Here is a 10091-nt window from a genome sequence, read left to right as displayed (position 1 = left end):
TTTTTTATTTTTTAAAAAAGAAATGTAATTTAAAAATTTTTATTTATTTGTTATTGATGTCTAGTTGACATATAAGTTACAGGGGTATGATATAGTGATTCACAGTTTATAAAGGTTATACTCCATTTATAGTTAATATAAAATATTGGCTATATTCCCTGTGTTGTACAGTATAGTTTTGTAGCCTATTTTATAATAATAGTTTGTGCCTTTTAATCCCTTACCCCTATGTCTTTCTTTTTTTAGTATTAAGTTCGTTTCCCAGATTTATTGAGATGTAATTGATATGTAACATGTAAGTATAAGGTGTCCAATATGATGATTTTATGTTTGTATTGCAAAATGATCACCACAATAAGTTTAGTTAACACTTGCATCATTTCACATAATTACCATTTTCTTTTTGTGATAACATTTAAGAGCAACCTCAAATATATAATAATACAGTATTATTAACTATAGTCACGACACTGTACCTTAAATCTCCATTTTATAGTAGGAAGTTTGTACCCTTCGACCAACAACTCACATTTCCCCCACTGCCAGCCTCTGGCAACAACTAACTATTCTACTGTATTTCTGTGGATTCCAGTTTTTTTCAGTTCTGCATATAAGAAAGATCATATAGTATTTGTCTTTCTGTGTGACTTTCACTTAGTATTAATACCCTCAAGAACCATCCATTTTGTCACAAATGGCAGGATTTCCTTCTTTTTTGTGGCTGAGTATATACACACCACATTTTCTTTATTGACACTTAGGTTGTATCCATATCTTGACCATTGTGAATAATGCTACAATGAACATGGGGGTTCAGATATCTTTAGTAATTTTATTTCCTTTGAAAGTGGGGTTGCTGGATCATATGGTGGTTCTATTTGTAGTTTTTTTTTTTTTTTTAGGAACTTTCATACTCTTTTCCATAGTGGATATATCAATTTACATTCCCACCAAGAGTACACGAGGGTTCCCCTTTCTCCATATCCTCACTAATGCTTCTTATCTCTTGTCTTTTTGATAACAGCCATTCTAACAGGCGTAAGGTGATATCTCATTATGGTTTTGATTTGCATTTCCCTGATGATTAGTGGTGTTGAGCATCTTTTCATGTACCTGTTGGTCATTTGTATGTCTTAAAAAAAATCTCTATTCAGGTCCTCTGCCCATTTTAAATTGGATTAGGTACTGTAATCCCTTACCTGATGTTCTTAGTGCTTGTGAAGTTATTTTTGCATGTGGATGGTTGTTCCAATTGATGTTTCTGGGAGAGGCTGAGTGCTAGAAATTCCTATGCCACTATCTTGTTCAAATTGTCACTCAGAATTCACCTTTGTCTTTCAATTTAGGGAGATAGCTCTCAGAGACCTTAGTATCTTGAAAGAGTTCTTATTTTTGTTATGTCCAGAACATGGAATAACAGTCCTGTGAGCGTGGCGGCAATACTTTGAACTCTGCGGCCTCTGTTTATCATCTTACTAGATTTGGAAGAAAAAGAAGATATGCCATCTTTAGTCTAAGCTGTATTAATTGCTGGAGTTCACACATCCTGCAGGTGTGCTGAAAGTTTACCATTTTCTTTGGTGGTGTCCTGTTTCCCCGGTTCTTGTGTTCCCTATACCCATGCACAGATACCTCTGCATTTGAAGAAGCAGTCACCTCTTCCAGACTTTCTGGACTGACTTCAGAAAAAAATAAATACCTTCACTTGTGAGTGAAGGCAGTCTGGAGTGTGCTATGGCTGTGGCTCTAGTGGTGTGGGGTGTTAAGTCTGGGTGTGAGCAGAACCTCTGGGTTCAAGGTGTGTGACTTGTTGGCTCAGGGATGGGTCCACCACATCCATAATGCATGGTTCTTGGGGAGAGCTGTAGGTCTGCAGTAGCTGCAAGGGCTGTTGAGGTACTCAGTGGTGCCTTTAGGTCTGGCGCCTAGGTTCCAGTTCAGGTAGCAGTGGTGGTCAGAATCTGGTGGTATGCACATGCTTGGCAGTAGGGGCCAGCTGCAGGTGCCTATGTGGGGGCAGGGGCCTGCTGTACACACACACACACACACACAGTGATGAGAGACAGGGCCAGCAGCAGAGGTTGGAGCCAGCTGCGCGTTCATGAGTAGCCGAGGGGACCCTGGCTGTTGGTGTAGACCCGTGTGATTGCATGGATTACTTGTAGGTATGTGTTCTAGCTAGACCATTCTCAATTGCTAGTAATGGTACTCTAATCAGCTGAAGCAAAGGGAAATTCATTATCTCATGTAACAAGCACATTCAAGGGCCCTGCTTGTTTCTGGGGCTCAGTTTCTCTCTCCACCTTTTAGCATCTTTCAGTGTTTTGGTTGCATTCAGACAGATTTCCTCCTAGTGATGGGGAAACATGTTGATGGCTACAGATAGTCACAGGTTTAAATCTTTAAAGGAAGGGGGACTTTGGACTCCAAATCTTTATGAAATTTGATTGGCCTTGCTGGCATTGGGGGCCTTTCTGAACTGACTGCTGTGCCCAAGGGAATGTAGTTCTCTAAATGTCCAGTTTAGAATCAGTTTGGAGATGGTACAACTATGATGGACCGATCAGCTCACCATGACCACTTTGAGTGGGGAAGGAAAAAAGGGGATGCCGTAATGGGAAGGGGGGAATGAATGCTTAGCCGGCAAAAACAAGTCTGTGATATAAAGAGCTTAGCATGGTTCTTGGAACATAGTAAGAATTCAGCAGATGTTAGACATGGTTATCATTAGATTGTAGGATCGTTATTATATATTATAGCAGACTATAAGAATATTTTCTTGGGAATTCATTGGTGGTCCGGTGGCTAAGATTCCTGCTTTCACTGTCAAGGACCTGGGTTCAACCCCTGATTGGGGAACTAAGGTCCTGTAAGCTGTGTGGCACAGCTTAAAAAAAAAAAAGAGTTTTTTACTTTTTATTAACTGGTGTTTATATTTTAAGTAATCCAGCAGTAAAAGGGTTGAAATTTATCTTTTGCATTTGCTGAGTGTTTATTTATTTTTTTGGCTGTGCCTCATGTGGGATCTTAGTTCTCTGGCCAGGGATCGAACCCATGCCCCCTGTATTGGGAGCATAGTCTTAACACTTGACTGTGAGGAAAGTCCTTGTTGAGTGTTTCTTTATCCTTCTTTAACCTCAGTTATATTTAGTTTACAGAAGAGTGTTTAAAAAATTCATTTTTCTGAATGTATTGGTTATCATTTTGATTTTTCAAAAGGCTAATTGTTGCAGAAAGATTGGATTCGTTTAAAGAGGTTTTTCTTGTTTTATGCTTTACACAAGTGATGGCCCTGTGTGTTAGCCATGGACACCTGCATGATTGTTATTTCTCTTGTTGTTGTCATGTTTCATGTAACTGCAAATTAAAAAGGACCAAAAAAATTACAGCAATTTCTAGTTTATATCCAGAAATGGAACTCTCCACAGGAACCCTTGCATGGTACAAATATGTTAGAAAACCGTTTTCCATTGTGCTTTGAAAGCCTGTAAGGAGGCCACAGTGGAGCATAGTTCATCTGTCTTGGATGAAGCCCAGAGAGACTGTACAGACTGTAGGAAATCTCCCATCTGAAGAGTTAATTTTCTTTCAGGATCAGTGTTAGCGGCTGCTGTGATTAAAACAGGACACTTTAAGATTGGTATAGGAACACTTATAACAGTTGACTATAAAAGAAAACCCAGGAGGCCAGATTCAGCCTTGGGAGCTACTTTGGTTTGAGCCTCAAAGACCTTTATTTTGAGTTTACCTATTCTTTGATTACACATGTATTCAGCTTTTTTTTTTTTTAGTATTCATTAATGAATATAAGCAAGCAATTAGTTTCATCTGTGTAATATTTTAAAATATCTTGAATGCCATTTTTGTCTTTTGTTCCTTTTCTTTTCAGAGCTACTCTTTTTTTTTTTAATTATTATATATTGGAGCATAGTTGATTAGCAATGTTGTATTAGTTTTAGGTGTACAGCAAAGTCATTCAGTTATATATATATGTGTATATATATGTGTGTGTGTGTATATATATATATATATATATACTTGTATCTATCTTTTTCAAATTCTTTCCCTATTTAGGTTAATACAGAATATTGAGCAGCTTTCCCTGTGCTATACAGAGGCATTCTAGATAACTGTGTAAAATTAAACTTTCTTTTAAAATTGGATTTTTAATTTTTATTTATTTAAAAATTTTTATTTATTTGGCTGTGTCAGGTCTCAGTTGCGACACATGGGACCTTTGTTGTGGCACATGGACTCTCTAGTTGTGGCATGTGGGCTCAGTAATTGCAGGACACGGGCTTAGTTGCTCTGCAGCATGTGGGATCTTAGTTCCAGGGACTGAACCCATGTTCCCTGTGTTTCCAGGCAGATTCTTAAGCACTGGACCACCAGGGAAGTCCCTTTACCAAATTTTTAGATGCAGATTTATGAATGTAGTGTGGAAACAAGTATAAGGTTTGAGGACAGATCCTTTTAAAGTGAAAGTCGATCAGTCGTGTCTGACTCTTTGCAACCCCAGTCGTGTCTGACTCTTTGCAACCCCATGGACTATATAGTCCATGGAATTATCCAGGCCAGAATACTGGAGTGGGTAGCCTTTCCCTTCCCCAGGGGATCTTCCCAGCCCAGGGATGGAACCCAGGTCTCCCGCATTGCAGGTGAATTCTTTACCAGCTAAGCCACAAGGGAAGCCCTTCATCATTTTAAGGACAGATATATTTTCCTTTATTTTCTTCAAGATAGTAAATCAAAGTAGCATTTTTAAAATTAGAAAAACTGGGGCAAAAATATTCAATAACAGCTGTTGGAAGGAAAAAAATCAACCATAATCCTAATCTCAAGTGGAGCAACTAATTTTAGATTTTTGTATTTACCTTTCAGTTTTGGGCAAGTGCATACATACTTCAGTTGAAATTGAAGTTTTAATGCAAGTAGAAAAACTATTGAGAAATTTATGGTGAATTGAGTCAATTTGAAGTTGCTATACTTTGTGTTTTAAGAATAGAGTAGTGCTTATCTTTTTTTTTTTTTTGCTTTCAGGAAGAACAAGAAAGGGCAAAAGTCAGTGCATTTTTCATATAATGTGAAAGATTCTTCTTTTAGACCTGAAAGTCAGAGGTAGGCATTGACCAGGGTTTGTGGTAAACTTGGGTAGTGTGTTACACAGTACATCCATAATGTTGGTCAGTGATCTTTCAGCATGCAAAAAAGTAACAGTATTCTCTGCAGTTTCCTGTTTAGTCAGTGATCTTTCAGCATGCAAAAAAAACCAAACAAACCAGTATTCTCTGTAATTTTCTATTTTAGTCTCCCTGTATGCGAAACCAAAACAAAACCAAAGTTATATGGAATGAGCAAAGTTCTTTGATTAAAAATTTCCCATCATTGCATGTTATTTTAAATATACCAGTTGTTTTGAATATAAATGAAGTGTGTTGAAATGTGAGTGAAAAAAAATTCCTGAACTATTATTGATGAAACCATTCAAAACCAAATGGTATATTCTGGGTAGCTGTAATTTTTCAAAAGGTACTATGTACAATTTTAGGTTAGTGTCAGATAACCTCTTCACCTTCATTTCTCTCTTAACACCTTTTATCATAATTTCTGAAGCTCCCCTTTGTAGTTTGAGTTAAAAGTCCTGAGGCAAGCTCTTTAGAAGTCTAACACCTGCTTAGGGCTGAACTGGCAGGGGGAAAAATTGAAAAGCAGTGAAGAGTCTTTTCAATAAAGTACTTAGCATTTTAAATAGTAGATGTTTGAAAAAAAATAATGGTAATAATTATTGGAAATTCTCATACCACCCCACACAGAGAGAGAAATGTGAAGCTGTTTAGCGGATTCTTACTTTGAGTTCTCAAAATCCTTCATTTGCAAAGATAGTTCAAACTTGATTTTGATCAAATTAGACTACTAAGAATGTGGACTTTTCCTTGAGCACAGATTTATACTTTCTCTTTTAAAATTCAAACCCTTTTCCTTCCAACATCAAAGAGAAATGATTTAAGGCTTTTAGAATCTTATTCTTAAATACCAAAAACCCTGGGATAATAGTTAGAAAATTAAGAAGGGGGTTTTGAAATAATTAAATTTTGATTCTAATCTGCTGTTTCATCTTAACTCTCTAAAGTACGATATTCCAGGTTAATGACAAAGTTTTAAAAAGGTACATGTGTTTTTTTAACCCTTAATGATTTTGTATTGTTTTCATGAATTCCTGGAGCCTTTTACGATTCAGAATCCCATGGTGGACTTTTTGAGGTTACAAATTTTAATATTTTATCTTTTTGTTCTGTAACTGGAGGAAATTTAATTTGTTTCTCCAGCAGAGGGAGACATCTGACCATGAACGTGCTGCTGCTACTTGCCAGGAGTATTCTGTAGCCCGTTTTATCAATATACATAAAAAACTCAATGTTCAAATTAACTAGTTCAATAAGTAATTTAGCTCATTGATTTTTGGGCATATCCTAAGTGCCATTACAAGCTACGGATATTTTAAATGCCATTACCTAATAGAAGGAATGTTTTAAGCACCTTTTATTGATTTTATTACTGCTTTATTTTGCTGTCTTGGTTTAAAATCATTTTAACCACTCTGTAATCAAGAAGAAATATATCGTTGGTGAAATACAGTCAATTTCCTAAAAACCTTTGACATCGTTAAATAAGGAATTACAGTTGTTAAATCATGTCAGGCAATAACTGAGGGACAGAAGAGATATAAAATTTGGAGCAGTGGGCCAGCATACCAGTAAGCTGCGTTGACCTCTAACGTTCAGCTTCTGCATGTGACAGTCACACTTCAGGTTTGCTTATGGTTTTTACATCAGCAAGACAGATTTAAAATCTCAGGTAGCAGGAAAGATGGAAGAATGATAGCAAGGTATAATACAGGGGCAATTATAGTGCTTTTTAATGACCTTTTGTAGCTTTCGGTAAAAAATGATTCTCTAAGCAATTTTTAAATTTCATTTGCTTTACTTGCTAGATTATAGTATATTGATATTCTGCATAAAAAGGACTCAGAGTGCTCATAGAGCTTTTTTTTTTTTTTAACACTTTCTTTTTCTGCTCATTTGATTTTCTATTAGCAGTATTACTGAGCTGATCAGCTGGTAGATAGGCAGGGACACCAGTCCATACACTGCTTAATCAAAGAGGTGCAGAAGTGGGTAGTGACCACTGAAGCTTGATACAAGCCTCCTAATGAGTTGATTGCATTGACATTTGATGTAATTTAGCTGTAGAGTGGCAAATATCAATACCTGTATATGATTTGGCAGATGGTTGTTGAACTGTGATTAGAAGTTTAGAATGATTCCCGGTAAAAGACCACCTGGCAGTAACCCAGGAACAGAGAACTGAGTTTTCACCATTAAATGGAATAGGTCCATAAAGTCAAGTGTTTTGATCATTAATGGAATCTTCCCTTTTCTTTTAGCAAATGTTAGCTTCAAGAGGAAATTGATAATTATGCATAGGTCTATTAAATGATCTTAGGGAGAGCTCTTTGCATTCCTTCAGATGAGCTCGTATCTATAGTTGTGGCAGTTATTCACCAGCAAGGAAAGAAAACTAGTTAAAATGCTGATAGGTGTCGTTTCAAATATAGCAGGGGTGTTGGAAGCATCTTTGTAGAATTAATTTCTTTGAGGCTAAAAATCAGATTCGTTTGTAACATTATTGATTATTCTATATTAATTTATATACTATATGACTATATTATGAAATAATTTAAGGTATACTGAGGATTGTTATATGAAAGACACTCCTATAAGTGTTTGAAATATTAAGAACACCAAGATAATGCCCTCCTTTCATTCAGTGAAGGAAGGGTGGTAGATAAACTTATACTGTGCATGTCCTATGGAAAGAATGGAATAAAGGTTCAGGAGCTGTGGCAGCATAGAGAAGAGTAATAGGTTCCTCTGTGGCAAGAGGAAATGTCAGGCAGGGCCTTATGAAGGTGTTACTTAAAATAGATTTTTAACAGATCAGCATTCAGAGGTAGGGGGACTTAGCAATACAAAAGCTGTTTTTAAAAAATAGGTTTCAGTTTTTAGATCAGTTTTAGTTTCACAGCAAAATTGAGCAGTGAGTATGGAGAGTTCCTATATGCCCCCTGACCCTACAGATACACAGTCTCCCCTACAACCAACATCCTGCATCAGAGTGCTACATTTGTTACAGTTGATGAACCTGTATTGATATGTAGCTATGACTCAAACTCCTTAGTTTACATCAGTGTTCACTCTTGGTGTTGTATATCTATGGGTTTTGACAAATGTATAATGCCATGTATCTGCCATCGTAGTATCACAAAGAGTAGCTTCACTACCCTAAAAATCCTCTGTGCTCTGCCTAATCATCCCTCTTTCCCTCTGATCCTTTCAATGTCTCTGTAGTACAAAAGCTTTTGAAAAATTTGAACTGTTTCATATACCATTATATATATATATATAAATAAATGTGATGTATAAAGAAAAGTGAAATAAATAAAATGTATTCACTTTCCAGCTGAGGTGGTAGAATACAACCAATATTTCTGAAGCCCTAGTGTATTCCTGTTCAACTGCTTTCTTCTGCCCTACCAACACTTCAAATTATTTAATATTCAAAGTATACCTAGTTGCAAATCACACAAAACCCTGCAGGCCCACATCCCCCTTATTCTTATCTTTGGTTAGGTCCATGCAAGATGAAGTGAAGAAATGGGTTGATATTTGCCTACTGAGTTCAAATTACATGGAAAGCTATTTTGTGTGTGTTGTGTGTGGAAAGAAAGGGAGAGTCCTGGATAACCTAAATGACTATCAAATTTGAAATAGGGCATAGTCTGATTTATTCAAATTATGGTATCTGCTTCACTTCAAGCTTTACAGACCTTTATTTTCTTGCTCAGTATGTCCAGATTGAATGACTAACCTCAGAGCCATTTGGTAGAGCCACATACCTGGCTGTGGAGACTCATTCAGAATTTTCATGCATATAAACATCTGTGTCAGCATGGAATACTCATCTTTAAATTTAGCAGCAAGTATTTTCAGAATTATTGGGTATTTTTATAATTTGGCTGACGTCCATGCACTTATTCCTTTGGTTTCATTTTCTAGTTTCATAGGACTTATAGGTGAATATGTTTTATATTAAAGTCAGTGGTATGTTGAAAAGTAGACCTCTGTAGGATTCTTTCCTTCCATCTCTGACCCACTCTGTGGGCCAGTTCTTCACCTACACCTGGATTATATCTCAGACACATCCCTTAGGTTTTCCAGCTACTCTTAGATTTAAGAAGATACATTTTGATTACCTCTAGTCATTATAACACCCTACTTTTAGTAATAAAAATGACCAGTCCAGTGTAACATTCTGAACTTTATTACAGTCCAAACCACTCTTCTTGCCCAGCTTTGTGATGGGTTAGGTTGAGAACCCCTCAGTAAGAGGTGGGGATGGGGTGACTTCTCCATTTTCCTTTTGGAGCTTCTCTTCCCCACTTATCCCAAACCCTGGGTAGGGCTGAGAGAAGTGAGGGAGTCTGGCAATCATGGGAACGTCTCCCTTGGCAGTCCTGTCCTGATCTGCTGGTTGTGTTCTCTAGGCTGGGCTTGGCAGAGGCTCTGACTCTGGAGGCACACTCCCCTGGGTGCCCTCTCCGGGAATGTAGGACAGCAGCTCACGTGCCCCTCCTCTGCATTCCAAGGTCCATCTCTAGCCTCTTTCTTCTGGGGCTGACCCTCTTGAGTTGGGATCTCTTTTTAAATGACCCCCTGACTGCCATTTTTACATAAGGGCCAGTCATGCAGTTGCTGTGGGGATTAAATGAAATAACATATGTAAAAAGCTCTTCCTGGCACTTATCTATTGAATAAGTTGATTTGTGTTTTACTGGGTACCTTCTTTCTGGGGGCACTCTGCAAGTGCTTTATAAACCTAATCATAAACCAATCCAAGGAGTTAGATTTAAGAAACTCTGGCTCATTAGGTTATTTGCAAGGTCATGAAACTAGGAAGTGGCTAAGCTTAAATTTGAACCCAACTCTGGTGCAACACAGAAGCCTCTGGTCCTTTGGACTATGGTCTATTGC

Source organism: Oryx dammah, unplaced genomic scaffold, assembly GCF_014754425.2.
Source record: "Oryx dammah isolate SB20612 unplaced genomic scaffold, SCBI_Odam_1.1 HiC_scaffold_13, whole genome shotgun sequence".
NCBI lineage: Eukaryota > Metazoa > Chordata > Mammalia > Artiodactyla > Bovidae > Oryx > Oryx dammah.
This window is presented reverse-complemented; position numbering follows the sequence as displayed.